Below are 19817 nucleotides of genomic sequence, written 5' to 3'. Positions count from 1 at the left end.
ATAATACGGTGCAAATCTGCCATCATAATAGCAATGCGCCAAGGTCCAAACGCACCTGGCTTTTAAAGGGAATGGGAGATGACACTCTGATTGGTTTATTGCATGTTACGCCCAAAACACACCTATGAATTAATGAAGACACTGAGTACAACCCTTTTGAACCATGCGCCCGGACCCTTTTTTCCGCTGACAAAATAGCAAAAGTGGATTTGGGCACGCCCTAAACACACCTGTGCCAGGTGCTTCACGCCGTGCGCTTAGATCGTTAAATTAGGGCCCGAAAGTGTTTTTATTGTATCTGGTAAGACCAAAGGTGATCCCCTGGCCTCGGCTAAAGTTATGTTGTATTCTATATCATTTACACAATCAGACAGCCTCACATATACAAAATAACCACTCAGATGCACACATGCTGTAGATAAAGCACAAACCCATGGAGTCACAGTACACACTTGTGTGCACACACACACAACTTTAAACACACGTTACACACAGACCTAACACCAACATCTGCAGAAAAGCTTTCCCGCTGCTCGTTATTGTCATGGTTTTGGTATTTTGTTCCTTGTTTTGTCTTATTGTGGTAGTCTTGTTTTTCTGTTTTGCTCTGTTTCCTGTTTTTATTTTGATAGTCTGGTTTTCTGTCTTGTCTTGTCTGGTTTTACTTCCTGTCTTGTGTTTTCCCGCCTTTTTTGATTGTTCTGCCCAGCCCTAATGTGTTTCACCTGTTTCCCAGCCCTAGTGTCACCTGTTGCTTGTTTCCTCATTTACTCTGTGTATTTAGTCTCTGGTTTTCCTTTGCGTCTTGTGGGAGCATCACTTCAGTTTGATATTGTGATTCATGTTGTGTTGTCTCTGGTGTTTTTGTCTCCTGGTCTTCCTGTCTTTTTGGATTATTTTGTGTTTACCTGCCTGCCAACCTCTGGACACTCTCAGTTTTAAGTTTTTGTTTAATAAACTACTTTTTACCTGTATTTGGGTCAAAGCTCAGTCTATCCCTCTGCTAACCCTGACAGTTATGAATTTTTCTTTATTAATGTTCTTGACATTTTGGGGGCTTGCTGTCTGCTCTTGCTCTATTTTCTCCATCCTCTCTTTACCACTATGAGAAGTTGAAAAACACACAGGAAGAGAGAAGAAAACAGCAGAAACAGGAAACATGATCACACACACACACTGTACTTTATTCTAACCACACACTGTCCTGCTGTCACAAATACTCACTTGATCAGTGGTTCACATCCTTTTCCCTTAAAGGGTAACTTCATTTTTTTCAACATGGACCCTGTTTTTCCCATGTGTTTGTGTCTAAGTGACAGATGGGAACATCAATCTTTGAAATTAGTCCAGTATTAAGTGAGAACGTTGCAGTTGGCAGTGGCGATACAAGCTATTTCATAGTTTTCACAGAGCAATGTTAGATCCATAGCTTCATTCGTTTTTGAAAACTCCCGGCAGTATTTGAAGCCCAGCGTATAGACCTGTAACTCAATGTCCCCTTTTCAGCACTGCAGACATCAATTACTGTTTACGTGTATACCTGTCTGTAAATGTGTGTCCATCACTGCATATGATGTGTACTTGTGTAAGTGGATTGCTGATGGCTGTCTTGCATGTGTCTCTCTACCAGTGTGTGCATGCTTTGTGTCTATGTGCATGTGTAATTGATAACCTGATCTCAGGCGAGCATTCAAAAGATGAATATTCGCAATTACAGCATTCTCATTAGAGCGTCTGACCTTCAAGCGTGCTCCCCCCGTATCGATCGTCCCGACCGCGCTCGACTCTGGCCTTTTCCACCACCACAACAACAACACAGCCGTTCAGCTGGACCATAATCATCTAAAGAGCAGGCCAGGGCAATAATCTGTCCTGCTGGCAGTGGGGGGGGAGGGGGGGACAGCTGATGATCAGTGGGAATGGAGACAGGATGTGGAGCAGACAGTTGCCCCCGAAGGTAAAGGAGACAAGACAAGTACAAATTGCATTAAACAGTTGAATACAAGCAAAGCTACCATCACAGTTTGAATAAAACAAACACATCCAGTCCCAAGCCACTGATCACGTCTTTCAAAAATGCAACACTGTGCAAGTTTTTGATTAAATGAATGCAGATGACGTAACAAAGTCACTGAAAGTGCTGTAAATTTGGGGATCAGAAGTGGAAGGTAGTGGGAGTCTACAATAATTCTGTCATGTGTATGCTCTGCCTGCTTTAGGTGATTTACAATGTTGTTTTGAGTGGACAGAAATACACAGCAGCGCAGTATGGTCACTCAAGCCTGCTGCTTTTAGTGGGGAAGGACTGTGGCTTGCCAACTCATGGTGGTGATGTCATCATAGGCGAGCCATGCCAGGAAGAAGGCTAAACTCACGCAGGGCCAGGCCAGAGCCAATCAGAGATCTTGCAGGAGGGGATGCTTCAGAAGCATCCACATCTTCACCTGAACAGCAGAACAGGTTCATAAAGAGATTGAAGATCACTGTGTCCACCCTGACCAGATTTAACCCAGCTCTCTCTCTCAGTCAGTATAAAAGTTTTGTATCTAGAGAGATTATGTCTAGGGCTGAGAACGGAATTCTATACTTTTAGGCACCAACCAATTTCCCTTCTAAGTATCATGTATTGGAAATTGCCTCAGTGTCAGTGAGCCAATAAACATGCAGCGTGTTTCTAGCAAGCTCTAATAATGTTACACAGACGGCTCACGTAGTAGATGCTGGGAAATAAATAAGATTATTGCCATATTGTGTAAAAGTGTAAATTATTTTTGTTTTATAAAATTGGTATCAGTATTTTTAACGATACACAGCCCTATCTACCACAGAGTGGTATTTGAGTACTTTGCCAGGTGTCTGTCTGCGGACAGATTTTGTCAATGTGTAATGTTATTTCTTTTGTTAAAATAGATTTTATGAAATTGGTATAGAAAACAGTGTTGTTCAGGAACTGGTATCAAAGTCGCGGTATTGGTATTTGTATCGGTATTGAATATTTTTGAACAATTACCCAGCCCTAGTTATTTCCTAGTCCATTATTGTTGAGGGAGTAGTTGCTATTAGGTGTTGCTGTCAGTAGTTTATGAAGACCTGGTCCCAGTTCTTCATACGGGGATAACTTAATTGCTTTGGCGATGATCTAACCCATGTTTTGGATTTTTCACTTCTCCAAAGATGATTTAAAATGAATTTGAACAACAAATCCTAAAACCCAAACATGCAAAAATGACGCTCATTGACAACTACACTCGTTGCCAGTTTATTAGGTATGGGAGCGTGCCTATGTTCCCACAGCCCTATGTTCCCACATTTCAAGATTTAAAAAAATAAAAAAATTAGACCCTATATTCCCACATTTCCTTTTTCATGAATTTGTATCAAATTTTAGCCTTCTAACCCTAACCCCAAACCTTTATCCCCCTAACCCTAACCCTAAAAAATCTTGTGGGAGGATAGGGCTTAAATTGAAGGGAAATGTAGGATCACAAGACCTAATTTTGAAAATGTCCTATAAATGTGGGAACATAGGGCTGACCCCATTGGGTACAAGTAGCTAAAACTAGTGAAATAAGTCCTCTACCTTTTATAAAGGTTTGAATGTTCCCTTTTTATTGAAACAGTTTTAGAGAGATGTTGATGTTTTTGATGTATAATCATTTTGAAGGATATGTGACCACAACAGGAGCAGCCATGCTTTTTTGAATGACAACGCATTGACAGACCTTCTTCCACAGCGCTGTGGAGGAAAGTTTATAAGCGTGAGTATTTGTGTGAACATCCACAGCCTCCATAAAACAGCTCCTGCATACCAGAGAATCTGAAGGTGTTCCACAGTTCACTGACATGGTTTCCTCAGAATGCATTTCAAGTTGTGAAAAACAAGTTGCACGTACTAAACCTAACTGAGTCATCTCACTCTGTTGAAGTATGTTGAGCTCAAACAATTCCCAAGGTGCACCGTGGTTACACCTTCACAGGTGGCTGTTTTTTGGTTTAGTTTCAGGCTACAAATGGAGACCTTTGGCAACACCAATTAGCCTGATTGGATCCCATCGGTCACGGCGTCTCGTTCTCTGAGACTAAAGCTACTAACGTTACCATGGCAACTACCAGCAACGGGCGGCGTCTTCACGTTGCCTCCTTTTTATGTCCAGTATACCAGAATGTTAATGAGATATGAGGTTTGGGCGTGTTAGTTTAAACAGATTAGTTCTTCTACTGGAGATAAAAACACTTGGTGCACAGAGATCACTTTTGGCTCAAACTCGCTTAAAAACCAAAATGTATCGGTGGAGATGTGGCCTGAGAAGGCTTACTGCATGTCTAATGTCAATGAAACAGTCTGATGACTTTGTAATATATGTTGTTGAAAATGCACATAATTGATAAAAGTAGCCAAATGATTTCAGTAACATGTATTTGCCAAAAAACTAAACTAACAAAATAATTGCACATTATTAAAATATTTTTAGTATACATTCTATTATTACATATTTATATGTGCAATTATTGGCTTTAGTTATTTAATGTTTTCTGATTATAAACTGTTCAGTATGATTATATCATATTGTATAAAGAAAATAAAAACAGTTCATGTCATTAGTCCCCCAAAAAAATAGTAATAAGTTATTATTAAAATTATTTTTCTTCCATTGTTTTTTTTTTGTCTGGGTGGGACCTTGAAAGTGTTAAGCTTTTCTTAGAAATGAGCCAACACAGATCTTCCTGAACGACATGAGCTGAATGTAAACATGGTGCAAAATGCAAGAGCTTGTATGTGACCACTTAGAATACAATGTGAAAACTGGCAGAGCAACAATCTGAGCTTAAAACTTGCACTTGTAAAGAATATCCACACACGTGAACTGAAATCAAAGTCACAGAAAGAAAAAAACAAATGTTCACACACCCATGTTCTGAATTTGAAGTCACAGAAAAAATATTCACAAATGTGTACATTGACATTTTCATGAACACAGCTGCAAACTTGTAATTCAGCATTTACACTTTTTTTTTTTTTTTTTACTCAGGTCCATTCTCTACACATCTCAGTTTTTTTAAGTTCTGTGAATTAATATTCAAATCACACGTGTGTGAATATTTTTTTACAGGGGAAATTTGGACATTCAAGTTCAGAGTTTTTGTGCTGCAAGTTCTCACATCGTATTCTACATTGTGCACCATATTTACCTTCATACTAATGGCCTAATGCGTGTTGACTTTCACATATGGGGGAAGATAGAAACAAACTTCTATCTGAAGTAATCCAACACAAAAGCCCTGCAAGGATCACTCCCTTAGTGGAGCCTATAAGAGGTAAGAGGTTTTGGTTCAGCTGGTTAACATCAGGTCTTCCGTGGGTGGTGTTCTTCCATCACAGTACTGTGAACTAACCTGTTGTATAGGTGTTGGGTTTTTGGTGCAAGGTGCCATGTGGTGTGTGTCCATTGTCAGCGTTATTTCCACGCTTCCCATTCATTTCTATGGGAGCAGCCGTGCAATTCATTCTGGTAGCTACACAGGGACTCTGGAGAAGCGGGGCGTCAGGTCGCCCGCTTATCATTTGCAAACAGTTGAATCCAGCCAACTTTATGCAAATGAGCAGCTGCGGCCTAGGCTCTCCACCTCTCAAAAGCTGATGAAAATCTTTTAAACTGACCGTTGTCAATCTGAAAATAAATACAGATCCAACAACTGCATAGCCTACTTCTCGCTTAAAATGTTTTCAGAAATGAGTTTCGGCGAGTTATTTTCGTAAAATAAGAGATCGCCATTATGGTCGGTTTTGAAATCTGGGAGCAGATAGACGCAACGTTCGCCCAATCAGGTGCAGCCATCACGATTGTAGGAGGGCGGAGCCTGTTTTTGTTTGTCAGTGGTCAGTGAAGAGAAACTGGTGGCTAGCCCACTAGTGTGCAATGCTGAGAAGCTGGGCGATCACAACCGTGAAAACAACGCCTATATGGACACAAACTAATAATTGAATCAAACTCAACATTAGGAACTACTCAGCCTATTGTATTACATTGCCCAGGCGTTTGTTATTGCGTCCACCACGTGTATACAGGAGATGAAGAAAAAGATGAAAGCGCACACACTCCCACACACACAACATGGAAAGTCTTCATGTCCGCTCTCTCAAAGGTTCCACTTCTCTTAGCCTCTGTCTTAAAGTTTTCAGACACTAATAGGCTTAGAAGCCCCTAGCAGTGGATTAAGGGCAGAAGGAAATGCGAGCCACCTCGCTGTGTCTTCTCCTTTTCCTCTTAAATGAAATGAAGCTCGGGCTTGATGTGCAGCAGGGTAGGAAGGCGACGCTGGCTCGCTGGCTGTTCATTTGAAGAGGGTGACACGCAGTGATCTAGTTCCTCTTCCCAGGTCTGTCTAATTACCGGCTTGATCACCGGCCTGACCTTTCACATTCAGGCTGGACAGAAGAAAGCGGCAGCACCTTGATAGAGCTGGATAATAAGAACGGGGGGGGGAGGGGATGTACTGATAGATTGAGAAAAAAAGGGTGGGACTACAAGGCCTTTAGGTAATTGGACCTTTGTATCCTTTGGGGAAGTAATGAAATGACCCATGTTTCTCTGATCTTTCTTTCTTTTTCCCTTTCTCTTTGTTTTCTCTCCCACTTTCTCCGTCCATCTCATGCTTCTTTCACACTCTTTTTTTCTGTCTTTCACCTTTGAAAGTAAACTTCTCTTTTTTTCTCTTTATTTCTATGTCCCTCTCTCCCTATCTATCAGTCTTCCCTTTCTTTCTATCCAGGTCCCCTTTCTCACATGCACTGCAACCCTGAACTTCTCTAACATCACCTGGAGCAGCTGTATGTGAGAACCTAAATGTCTGAATCAGTTGGAGCGGACATTAAACAGTCTTTACCCCGCCAGCTCCCAAGTACATGTCTGAGTAATGTCCGACTGAGCCCATGTGTGAACAGAGCAGGTTATTGTCTAGAGAATTCATAGCGAGCAAGGTGTTGTGTTGACGACATTTCTACCAAACCGGAAGAAAACAAACATCCAAGGGTGAAGAAGAAGAAGAAGAAGGGTCATTTACACGAAGACGCCAACGAAAATGTCTTACTGGAGAGATGACAAGATTTGGGAATCTTAAGCAAGATACTTGGTTGTTTATGATAAAATTAGGAACCGTCTTGCCTCCTGCACGCTCTACCCAGGCGCGACCCCTCGCCTAAACCATACAGAGGATTTCCAGGAAGTGAGAATGCGTCTGACATGGACAATCTCCTGTTGGGTGCTACATGTGCAACCCGTTCTCACTCCCAACTGGTCAAATACTGACTCTTGTTCAGTGTCTCTTAGCGTCAGATACCGACACAAAAATCCCCCTTTAGCGTCTGTATGGAACGCACCGGGCAGAGCAGCAGCTCGACCGCAGCGCTGTAAGATGACGTAGTATTAATAGAGAAAACGGTAGAGCGTAGTATGTAAGACCGAAATCGCCATAAGGAGGCAGGATGGGTCAAACAACACAGGACTTTCACCCAGGAGGCCAGGGTTCATGTCCCATTCTTGTCCTGCGTGTCACTGAAACGTACATTTTGTAACCCCAACCACCATCTTTTCCTAAACCTAACTGTCCCGTTCTTGTGTTGCATGTCAGATAAACGTACATTCCGACCCAGAGCGTCAAAAGTGACGCCAAGAATCCCGACCAAGCACGTCTAAATATGACGCTAAAGGAGACTTTTTGCGTCAATAACAAACGCCAAAGGCACTGGACTAAGCATAATTTTTTGATGCGTGGGAATGTGTTGACGCATGTTGACAGACATGAGAAAGGCGAACCCCAGACAATGTCGAGACCTGATACTGTGGACATTGTCCGGAGTTCAGATGAGCAAATGGCTTAGGCCTTTGTTATTCTGTGTTCTTGTGAAACGTCATTACGTTATGTTACGGTAGCCTGGAAATCCAGACCCAAATCCGAAAGATTAAGTGTCTGGCATTGAGTAATGAAAATGGCCCAACTCGAGGGGCAGCACCAAGCATGCATTTGAAAATCTCACTGCACACAATTGGATAACACTACGACCAATCACAACAATACATGGGGTGACGTATCCAGAGCCCCATACGCTTGACTACCAGCGGAGCTAACTGGTAGATTAAACTGTCGTAATCTGTTGAACTCGCCTCTGGCCCGCCTATATCACATACACCGATGTGATTGGTGCAGCTCGGCTACAAGGGCATAGTTAATGAGCATCATTACTCAATGCCAGAGTGACTCGCTGAGCAAATTCAAATTGTGCTCTTGCGAGAACTCTGGATATCCAGGGTACAGTTACGGTCCAAGTACTGTACAATTAAAAGTCCACATTTAGCCAAGTACAATCCAAATGGAAATACGTCTGCTTGCTTTCCCTGTTACATCGGGGATGCTGTGGCAGCTGACTTGTTTGCGAACTAGACAACTATACAAGCATGCTGATTAAATCAACCAGTAGTCATGGCAAAGAATATGATCCAGGGGCCCATTTCAAATGATTTTAGACCATTTTTACTAATTATAAGAAATGCTATACTTGACCAATGAATGAGCACGAAAACGTGTTTGCAATTTGCAAATTACACTGATTATTTCTTATTTTTTTTATTTCTATTGACTTGTAGTCAAAGGTGTAAAACTCTTATTATGTCACCAAAATTAGTTGTCAGTGTTAAATTAACGGTCAGATTTTAGGTGAATTTATCAAAATAATGAGTATGACTTCCTTTCTCTTTCTCTGTCTCACTCTCAGGTGAGTGAAAAAGTTCAGCATGAACTTGGTGGTGTCTGAGTGAGTTTCATTTTCCAGACCACTTTATTTAAAACACACACATACACTCAGCTGATCTGTAGACCTGACACGTTGGTAAATGTGTGAGGATGAAAAATATCAGTGAAGGCTGGAGGCTAATCCGCCTCTTCCTCTGGGATGACAGACTGTCGTGCTGTCATGCTGCTGCAAACCCAGCGTGTCGCCACACACTCTCTGATATAGATATACCACAGTCATTACTGGGACATACTACATGGAGGAAAAACAAAAGTAAAAAAAGTTCTTGTGATGAGGGAAGTTTTATTATATTTAAAATTTGAGATTCAGAAACTTTAGTGCAAGAATGCCTCCAAATCATACGATGCTATGGGTTGTTTATTCCCTCTAATGCGACCCATAGAAGCATTTCATAAATTAGCGATCTGGTAAAATAATCCAGACAGCTCGCTAGACTATCTGTCCAATCTGAGTTTTCTGTTGCACGACTAAAACAACTCCTGAACATAAACATGTTCCACCAAAACAAATTCTTTCCCAAGGCTATTTTGCAGAGGCACCATTACTCTGTCTGGTGCTTAGCACCGCCCAAGACGATTGTGATTGGTTTAAAGAAATGGCAATAAACCAGAGCACATTTTTATCCCATCCCGTATTTCTGTGTGGACTAGCCAGACCTTCCTCTGCAGCGCTGTGGAGGAAGGTCTGGCAGGATGTTCTGCCAGATGTCCCTCGCCTTACAAAACTCTGTTGGTTTTGGGAGCAAGCCATTCGCTGAAAATGGCAAGTTTTGAAGAATATTTGGGTCGTACAACAAAGCAGTCTTGCTTGGTTCTTTAAGGGAATGATTGTAAAGATTTACAAAGAATATGTTTATGGCATTTACTCGTTTTGGGACCTATTGGCGGGGATTTGCTATGGACAAAATACAAACAGTGATAAACTGGTAAGAGCAAATTACTTTTAATCATGTATCCATCTATCCAGACGATTGTGATTGGTTTAAACAAATAGAAACACCCAGAGCGTATTTTTCTCATATCCAGGAGTGTATGTGTGAAGGGGACAGACCTTTCTCCACAGCGCTGTGAAAAAATCAGGAACAGAGCCCTGGAAGTGGCTGAAGCAAGACACAGACAGACAGAGAGAGAGATGCATTGCAATCTAACACATCAACTTGATGTTAATGTTATCAGCTGACAGGTTTACCTGATTACTGTTTCCGCATTTCACTCCAATGCTGTGTTTTCTTCTCTTTTCGTGACCGGATAGTTTGTCTTATCGAAGTTGTAAATATTGATACATGAGGGGGAGGCGGGCTCCTGCTGAATTTCCGGGGGCTTACGCAACTTTCATAGTGATTGTATGGGCCGCTTTAAGTTCTTGTGCGACATTTTGTACGCTCCTGGGGGTCCTCTTGTAGCCACGGGGCCCTGAGCAGCTGCTTAGCTTTCTCATGCATAGGGCCGATTATTTCTCTATTTAAAACTGTGTTGCAGTAGTTTTCCTTTGAAGTAATCAAAGAAATGATTAATGAAATTGCACTCTCAAAGAAATATTTCCCACTCAGGTTGAGGGTAATAGCTTTTTGTTTTGCACTGACACTACTCTGAAGCCACTGAAATGAAAGCAGGACTAGATTTACTGTTTTGGAGGTCAGTCTTTCAAAATTAAGTGCTTTCACTCTTGTGCAGCTTTTTGAATCCCTTATCAATGTCATTCTCATAGGATTCCTTGAAGCCTGGTCTGAAACCTGTTGGTGTTAGAATCTAGAATCTCTCCATCCTGAATATGAGAGGACAAGTCAAAGGCCCTGAATGAAACACGTACGTACGCGGACACACATACTCGTTTGACATTTTCATTTAATTAGCAGTTACCATGCAACTACGTTAAGCTCCCAAGGATGGAAGCAGTACCCTGATTATCTATTGAAGCTGCATTGTGAGGCACACACACATACACACACACACACACACATGCACACACATCATTATCTTTCGACACAAATCACATTTGGCAGATGATCAAACAAATGCAGCTTGGAAAAGTTCAAAAAAGACGTTGCCTGATGCCACCAAGCTGCCATCAGTGATAACGGTCGTGGCACATGAAGGACGGTCCCTTGGAAGTGTGCAGATCCTCTGTGATAGCGTACCACATGGAAAAAGGGCTTCCTTTCAAGTGTGTGTTTGGGCCTGTACCACCCCCTCACCCCCGGCTCTCTCATGCTACCCCCTCCCCCCTTGTCTTCCCACAAGAACAACAAGGACTGCAGTTGTACCATTAGCTCATGTTTACTTGATCAAGGAGTCCCTCCATGTGTTTCCTGACATTGGAAGTAAGTTACCATCTCTGTGCTGTTTGAATGCAGCAGCATTTGGTGATAAATAAGAAGAGGAGGATGAGTTTAATAGGTACAGGTGACAGATGCCTCACCCTGACCTGCACCTACACCACAACACCGGCTCTGCAGGAAACATCAATACGGAGCCAGACACCGCTACTCCATCAGCGCTTATGGCTGCGAGATAAGAGATGATGCAAAGCTCACACTGTGGCAGAGAGGGGCCAAACACATAGCTCAATACAGTCCTGGAACTTTAAAATGCAAACCCACTGACTGTCCTGGGCCCTGCACTACGAAGCAAGTCCAACATACCCAAGATATCTTTGGATTGTCTGGCTTCACTTACCCTAGTCTTGCACTGCCAGACCTTACTCCACAGCGCTGTGTGTGTGAGGTCTGGCTACACTAAAGATACACTCCTGGATAGGAAAAAAAACACCCATCACACTATCACAGCTGTCTTAGGTGGCGCTAAGCTCCGGTCGCAAATATGGTGGCTCTGCAGAATAGTCTCAGGACGGAACTTGTTTTGGTGAAACATTTGCACCCTGCAAAAGAAAACGTCACGTTCAATATTAAATGAAGTTAACTGTTGACACAATACAGTAACTTATTATTAAATTAGCTGGATACATGGTTAAACCTCATTGGCTCTTACTAATGTATCTCCGTGTGTAATTCGTCCACAGCAATCCCACCAATCGGTCCCAAAACATCCCAGTTAGAGAGGAAATGCCCTAAAGATATTATTTGTAAATCTTTACAATCGTTCCAGGCTTGCCTTGTTGCACCATCCAAATTTTCCTTAAAACTTGACATTTTCAGCGTGTAGCTTGCTAGCTTGAAGATTGTTGACGCCGACACACAGAGAGAGGAAGGAGAATGACATCCGGCAGAACTTCCGGCCGCGCCAGAACTAATCGGTAAATGAACCATCGTCCATCCATTACCTGTTTAATATTTTCCAAATCCCTTTGATGTTATTCACATTTTCTTTTAAAATGTTATGATTGCATGCGTTCTTGTCTCATTATCATTGTCAACTTATAAACCTTATATTGCTTCTCAGCTTTTTTTTGTTTTAAATTTAAAAAAAAAAAATCTCTGTAAAGTTTATTTTTCTTTTTATATGCATTTTTAAGACCCCAAGGCTTTTCATTGTAGCTACGATTTTGTTTGCATTGTATTCCTTATAAAGTAACTTTGGCATCATGAACATCGACTATTTCTTAGCAACCCGCGCATTGTTTAAGCGCCCCGTTAGCACCAGAAGGGAAACAATTGGCTGGTTATGATAAAAAAAGCTATTCAACTGTACTTCTCAAAACATTAAAGTATTTCATTAATAATGTGTAGTTTGACAAATCTGCAAAATAACTTTAACGATAGTGAAGTGTGAGTAGGAGTGATTCAAAGAGGAGAAGCAGAGAAACAACTTAAACACAAATAAAAACACACGCAATAATGGAATTCTGAGTCATATATGCAACTTCACATTCTGGCCTTGGTGAGATTTGAGGGTGAATGTTTTAAACAACTGAATGTATGGAAATCTATGCAGTCTGTGATTGTTCAACCTATTTAGCAATACATGAGTCAGGAGTCATTGAATGGAGAGATTGCACTCTAGTAGGAATATCTGTATTGTTTTAATTGAAGTATTGCAAAGAAATATATAGAACGATACATCCTAAGGGCGCTTTCACACCAGCCTCGTTTAGTTTGGTTGACTCGAACTACAGTTTGTTTGCTCTGCTGGTGTGGTTCGTTTGGGCAGGTGAGAACGCAGCAATCGAACTCCGGTGCGCACCAAAAGTGGACCAAACAAGCGTACCGAGACCTGCTTGAAGAGGTGGTCTCGGTATGCTTTCAATCCAACTCTGGAGAGATTCGTTTGAGGTGAGAACATAACCCGTACTCGAACCGCACCAACTATATACAGTATATACTCCGCCAGTCTGAGCTAATGTCTCCTGTAGTCAGGTGTGTTTAGCAATCTGCGATGCAGCAGAGCAGCAAACTGTAGCAACTTGCAGTGTTTCTATCACAGAAATAGACTGCAGTCAAGCTCGCCGTCCGTCACTCGCATCTCTGTGGTCAAACCAGCCGCCGCTAAAATTGGAGGCAGACCCTGGCAGAGCAGATCGAAGTCTCAGTGACCGGAGCAGACGTAGTGCCGTCTCTCGCGAAACAATGTCATCATCATCATTTTATCATCATTTTAATGAAATGAGCTGGTTTGACCATGGAGATGCAAGAAATGTGCACTAGTCCAGAACACAGGACCTTCTTCCTGTATTTACTTTCTTGCTCTCGCCCCCAGACACGTCTGACCAATAAGAGTAGCTGACATTCTTGTGTGATTTGTAACATTTTGGTACGCTTGGATTTTTCCAGGTGTGAAACCAAACCGAACCGAGGGCAAATCGCTCCAAGTATACAAACTCACCAACTGATTCAGACCAAAGCATACAAATACATACAGGTGTGAAAACGCCTTAAGGCATCGTTGAGCTACACTATTGTCTTTGCTTAAAGGACACAAATATATAGGCACATTTTCAGCAGGGAAATAAGATATGAATGAATCTACAACTGTTATTAAAGTGAAATAAAGTTAATCCAGTAATGCTGCAGAGAATTATCTCTGCCTGAGAATTCGATCCAGCATTTCTCTCTAATATGGTAGTTATATCAAATATCAGATGAAGCACTCTCAATTGAAATCTTCCTTATGTGGACGATAATGAGTTTCCTGCTTGAATCCAATTTAAGAGCCTCTAATGGACCCATAATGTTTCCCCGCATGGCAAATTAACAGCCATGCATGAGGCACAGAAAAGAGACACTTTTACTCACTTTTAAATTCAGTGATTTGCCTTTTCTCCCCTCAAGAAATAATGTAAGGGGGTGGCGAACGTGTCTGGGGAAAAAAAGAGCGAAGAAATGAGGCACAATTATTATTAATATTACTCCACACACTGCTGGGTTTATTGCATACATGCACTATTTAAATATTGGCTTTCAGTCACCATATTGGATGGTTATAGCACATTAATGAAACACAGGCAGAAAAACCAGATTGGCCTCTTTTATGTGTTTTTCGGATTGTGTGTAATGATACAGTCATAAGTGACTGTTCTTTGAAGGCGCTTTCATCTGTATGGCTGGAGAAATGACTGATCCTATCTGCTCATATTGATATCTATCACAGCCAATAACAGTAGGGAGCGCTGAGTCCAGCAGCAGTCTGTTATCAGGCTTCACACCCCATCCTCCACTTTCATTTCTACAAGATGGCACGCTGTTCAGCTCAGGGGGCGGACTGCTGGGAACACCAGAGCAGGTCAAAGTCTCACATCCCATGCTCAAGTCATGTTTTTTGTTCTTTACCTCACATTCACTATTTTATTTTGCGTACTTCCTGTTGTATTCGGTCTCTGTTGAAGGTCACTTACCTTCCGGTCTTTGTCTGCCTTCCTGCCTTGTGTGATTACCTGGCTGCCCTGCCCTAATGTCGTGCACCTGAGTCTAATTGTCTCCCCTCCTCCATCATGTATATAAACAGACAAGACTTCGCTCTTATGCCTACCATACACTAGAAGACTTTAAACAGACTTTAAAAAGACTAAAGTCTGACACAATCTCACATTTAAAGACAATCATCTCATATCTAACGTTAAAGACTGTCATAATATGTAAAGAAAGGATCTTGTTGGGTCACACATTGCAAGACTACAACTAGATTTGTTTAAACAATTTTTTAACCAAGCTAGCTATTAAATTAAAGGTGCAGTAGGTAAGACTTATAAAACTAACTCTGTCAAATTTGCTGAAACTGACCCTATGTTCCAGTAGAACTACATGAAGCAGGTCATTTAAAAAAAAAATCCAGCTCCTCTGGCCCCACCTACAGCCTGTAGTGCGATTTGCAAAAATCCACCGCTCCCTGTTCAGATGCACCAATCAGTCTAACTGCGTGTCTAACTGCGTGTCAATCACTGCTCATGCACACGCATTCATTCTCCCTTGTGGAGGGAGAGGCTTAGGAGACCATTTTGGGCTTTAGCGGAAAGTAGGGAGGGACTGAGAAGTTGTCGATGTTCACATTTTTTGGCTAAGTCCTGGATCTTCACAATCCTACCTACAGTACCTTTATGGAAAAGTTTGCAGATTTTCTGTTCTGCCGTACATGCAGATGAATGTCTCCAGTACCACGGAGGTCTGTGTTTATCTGCCGGTAAATCTCCCGTTGGATGACTCGCTTCAGAAGGGTTGAAAATCTTTAGCGTTTAGCTTAGCATGGCGCCATAGCAACCATTAACATCACTGGCTCTAGCCGGTTTGCTGCTTCTTGTCTGGTGCTGGAGGGAGCGCACCCATTGGTTGTTGACAATATTCACATGATTTAACTTCACTGCCAAGACTGAAAACTTAGGATAATATCAAACATGTTTGATTTTGTCTGAACGTCCAGACAGGAGAAAGACTGACTGGAGTTTTATGACCATCTTACACCAAACGACGGACACGACGGGAGCGCCCCGACTCTAGCAAGACTCTCAGGATTTCATTCAGATATTGGAAATTAGTCTGCGACAGTGGAATCGCTTGAAAAGTTGTTTGGTGTAAGGTCGGCATTAACCTTTTATTTAAGAATTCCATACGTGTGCCCATGTACAGTATTTGTAAGTGTGCTCTATCTGTTTGAGCAAGAGACTTTATTTTACATTACCGCTACCCCCTCTCCATCCCCCAGAAGCAGAGAGTGAAGGGGCAGGGCACTTTATCTGATATGTGCAAGTTAGAATCTATGGCCTAGACCACGGTTGCGTCAGAAATTCCACACTAACATGCTATTTAGTAGGCTAAAACAGTTTGTGAGTGTGTGAGAACAGTGAGTTTTTTGAGTATGTCTGAAACCTTAGTATGAAACCAATAGTACGTGAATTGCATACTATTTCCGGTGAAATATTACAGTATGCAAACACTGGAAACTATGCCGGCAAAAGTCTCACACAATGCAATGCGGTTGTAACGACAACGTTCATAACAGACAAACGGACAACAACCAAGGAGCTCTGTAACGTCAATAACGCTCTCATTTATATTTCTACATATTTAAATCTGTGATTTTGTCACCTGTGACAGCTGGTCTAGTTATTTACCTTTTGTCAGTAATTGAAGCATTATCTGGCGTTGCCGCTAAAGCTGAGGTTGGTAGGGGTTACCATGGTTACAGGTCTCCAATTGCAAGGAGGCTCACAGAAAGTGACGTTGACAGTTACAGCTCAGTGCGTCCAAAAAGATCCACACTGCTGTTTATTTACACAGAGTCTGTTGACCGAGTTTAACTGTTGAGGATGTGGTGCAGAGGATGAGATTTCCCATGGCTCTGCAAATATCAGTCGCCTATCTGTGTATTTATAAAGCCATGGTGCTGTCCGTCGTGCTGAAGTAGCAGACCAAGTTGTAATCGTGACTTTTTTCCCTGAGTCCAACCCTGTCAGTCTGTCAGTTTCTTCTTGGATCTATTATATTCTCTTATCTATATAGCTCGGGGGTGGTATTAAAAAATACAGAACCAAAATAATTGTTCATGGGGCAGTGTGCTAGTCCTGTGTGAACAAAATGTCCCCCTGTTAACAAATCATCTACTGACACTATCCAATTTGCAATGCCTATGAACTACATTCATTTTGGGCAGTTTATAGCGCACAATTTACCTCCTGTGCCAAAATTCAGTGCCAACAGAGGGAGTAGTGTGCCAAGTAGCAAGGCAGAATGTAAGGGTGGATGGGAGTGTAGCACATCCTATTTTCACGAAGAAAACCAGTGTGTATGTTATGTCACAATCCAATAGCATAGCATTTTTGAATCATCATACACATGTTCCCCTAACATTGTCCAAGTGTTTTACTAGCCTTACCCTAACTATAACCTAACCATATTTTGCCATAACTTAGATGTTTCTATAACCCAAAGCAAGTGTTTTAGTTGCCTATACATAGTAAACTAGATTCAAAAGAGGGGGTTCCCAAAAAAGAATTGTGATTTGAGATGCAATATCCTAGAGCAGCATATATGTAATGATATAAAATCAATTACATCAATTCAATCCACTGATCTTTGCAGTTACAGTTACCTGCAGGCGCAAGGGTAATACTACTGAAGATTAGAGCCCTTAGTTATTTTTTAAATCTAAGCTGGTAATTCTCAGCAATACACAGTGTATATGCTTGAAATCTGATGTTGCATTGGTTCAGGTTAGGAGCTCTCTATATAGCATGAATTCATGGAATAATGGAATAAATATTTAATTAAACTTCTTGCTATCCATCTCTGACATCGTCTATTTTAAACTCATGACATGTTTTCAGGATTGAAATGGTCACATATTGTGATCAGAACCAGTGGTTCTTTACTGTTGGCCGCAGCATTGAATTACTCTTTTTAGAAAATTTGTTCAGATGTTCCTGATAAGATCCAAGCCTTATCTTTTTTGTCTTGCAAATAAAGCCTGGAAAACCAGGGCTGTGTCCATGATAATTCAGCATCTTCAATGATGCTAAATGACAACTCTGGCTGAAGCACTAATGGTTATATAGGGCTGATGGGGGGCCGGCATATTGGTTACCACTAACAGCCCAATATAACATGATAAATTGGATGAATTGAGAAGGCAAGCCAATTAGATATTCATGCTCAGACAAAATGGATGTGCTCCCTTGTAATGAGACAACAGAAGTGTGTGTGTGTGTGTGTGTGTGTGTGTGTGTGTGTGTGTGTGTGTGTGTGTGTGTGAGAGAGAGAGAGAGAGAGAGAGGTGGGGGAAGGTTGGAGGGTGGAGAGTAAGAGAGGATGAAGAGAAGCAGGAATATCGGCTGCTGTAGGTGTAAACGAGCTGAGGTGTGAGAGTGACGAATGAATGAACATATTTTTCTTCGGACAAGCGCAAGAAAGACAGAAAAGAGATCCTTGGCGTGAGCAAAAACAATCAGTGAGTATGGAAGGGAAAGCATGGGGAAAAGAGATGAACAAAAGGGAAAATATAAGCGTAAAAAGTCAGAGTCAGCTGGGCTCCTCTGCTTTCCCAGTGCAGTGCAGCTGCTTCGTACCTCTAATAATGCTGTCCCATTAATAGCACTTACCAGGCTGACACAACACTAATTACTGAGAGAGAAACTGGAGGTGGGACAGCAGGAGTCTCTAGAAACACCTCTTCCCCCACACCACAAAACCCTTTCACAAACAGACATGCATTGAGCAACACACACTGTAAATTGACAGAGCTGTAATTGCATGTATAACTCTTGTGTCCCTCTAAGTCTGTTATTGTATGTCTGAAAATTGGGAGTCACTTGGAAGTCTATTGTGTTTAAAACCCAATGTTGTAGCTACATTAAATGGTCTTTCGGGATGGCAATGTCCACCAATGTTCAATGATCTTGGTAACACTTTATAATAAGGGTACATGCAGAATTCACGTATGACTTCATGCATGAACAAGCATGAATTCATTCATGTAGTACTTCATGAACTATCAGTAATGTACAATGAGTAATGGTATCTCATGCATGACAGGAACAATACGTTAATTAATGCATCAGTGAAGGTATTTGAATCATCATGATTTCTGATTTATTAATGATGTTCATGTCTTCTTCATTTGTAGATATGTAGTTAAAGTGACAGACTCAAAAACGGAATTGCAGTGTTGTAATCATGATTAACTAAACAGTACTTCTTTAATACTTCATCAATGTTTGTGCCCCTTCAAATAAAGTACTACATAACTAGACTGAAATATCTCCAAGTGTTTGATGGATTGCCACACAATTTACTACAGATATTAACTGTCCCCAGAGGATGGATCCTAATGACTGCGATGACCCCCTCCCTGGACTTTTCCTCCAGCGTGAGATTAACTTTTGTGGTTTTGAGTATTATTTCTTCACAGCTATTGAAAGGATCGGCATGGGATGTGGTTCACCTTCTAGTCTCAGCTGTACCTGTACACTAGTTAGTGCTAATTAGCAAATGTTGCATGCTTCACATGCTAAATTAACATGGTGAACATTATAACTGCAAATCTTCAGCATGTTAACAATTGAGAGCAGGTAGATAAAGTTAGTGTTACAGTTACATGTGCCTAACTCCTGACTCAAAACCAGTGTTGCAGCTGTGCAACATCTGGCTCTCCATTGTAATTATACCAGAACTTCTTAAACTGCAGAGAGAACCAGGCCTTTATCTTTATTTCCCCTGTTTAATGAGTATGAAATCTCCCTGTTTTCCAAACAGTGCCATTCTACTTTGCTGTTAATGCAAACTCAACACCTCCTCAATTTTATGTTTATTTGGTTTAATAAAAGACAAAGCACTTGAATTAACATGAGCATTTGAGTGCAACAGAGAAATGAACCAGATTTAGCCACACAGGCTCATTTTCATTTTCAGTGGCTACATGCTGTTTGTGTGTTGTCTTTCATTCAGCATAATGTACATTTCTACAATAGTATTTTACGATTGACCGATATTTTTCACACTGGCCATGAGCAAATTGTAGACTCAACCGCTATATGAATACTTTACTTTACATTATACAGTAACATTAAAGTAACAGAATTTCTCTCCTTGTGTCCCTCCCATGCTTCCTCCGTGGGAGGGGCTACGATG

General features: G+C 41.4%; 1 long non-coding RNA gene across 1 annotated transcript; it reads left to right on the top strand.

Moving 5' to 3' along the window:
- The first annotated feature begins 654 nt into the window (after positions 1-654).
- On the top strand, positions 655-19550 carry LOC118494396. The gene is made up of 4 exons (XR_004896530.1): positions 655-790; positions 944-948; positions 2948-2953; positions 19538-19550. It is a non-coding gene; the product is annotated as an uncharacterized LOC118494396 (long non-coding RNA).
- The last annotated feature ends 267 nt before the right edge of the window (positions 19551-19817 follow it).

This window comes from Sander lucioperca, chromosome 23 (genome assembly GCF_008315115.2).
Source record: "Sander lucioperca isolate FBNREF2018 chromosome 23, SLUC_FBN_1.2, whole genome shotgun sequence".
NCBI classification, from domain to species: domain Eukaryota; kingdom Metazoa; phylum Chordata; class Actinopteri; order Perciformes; family Percidae; genus Sander; species Sander lucioperca.
Note: the sequence above shows the minus strand (reverse complement) of the source record. Positions and strands in the feature narration are given on the sequence as shown.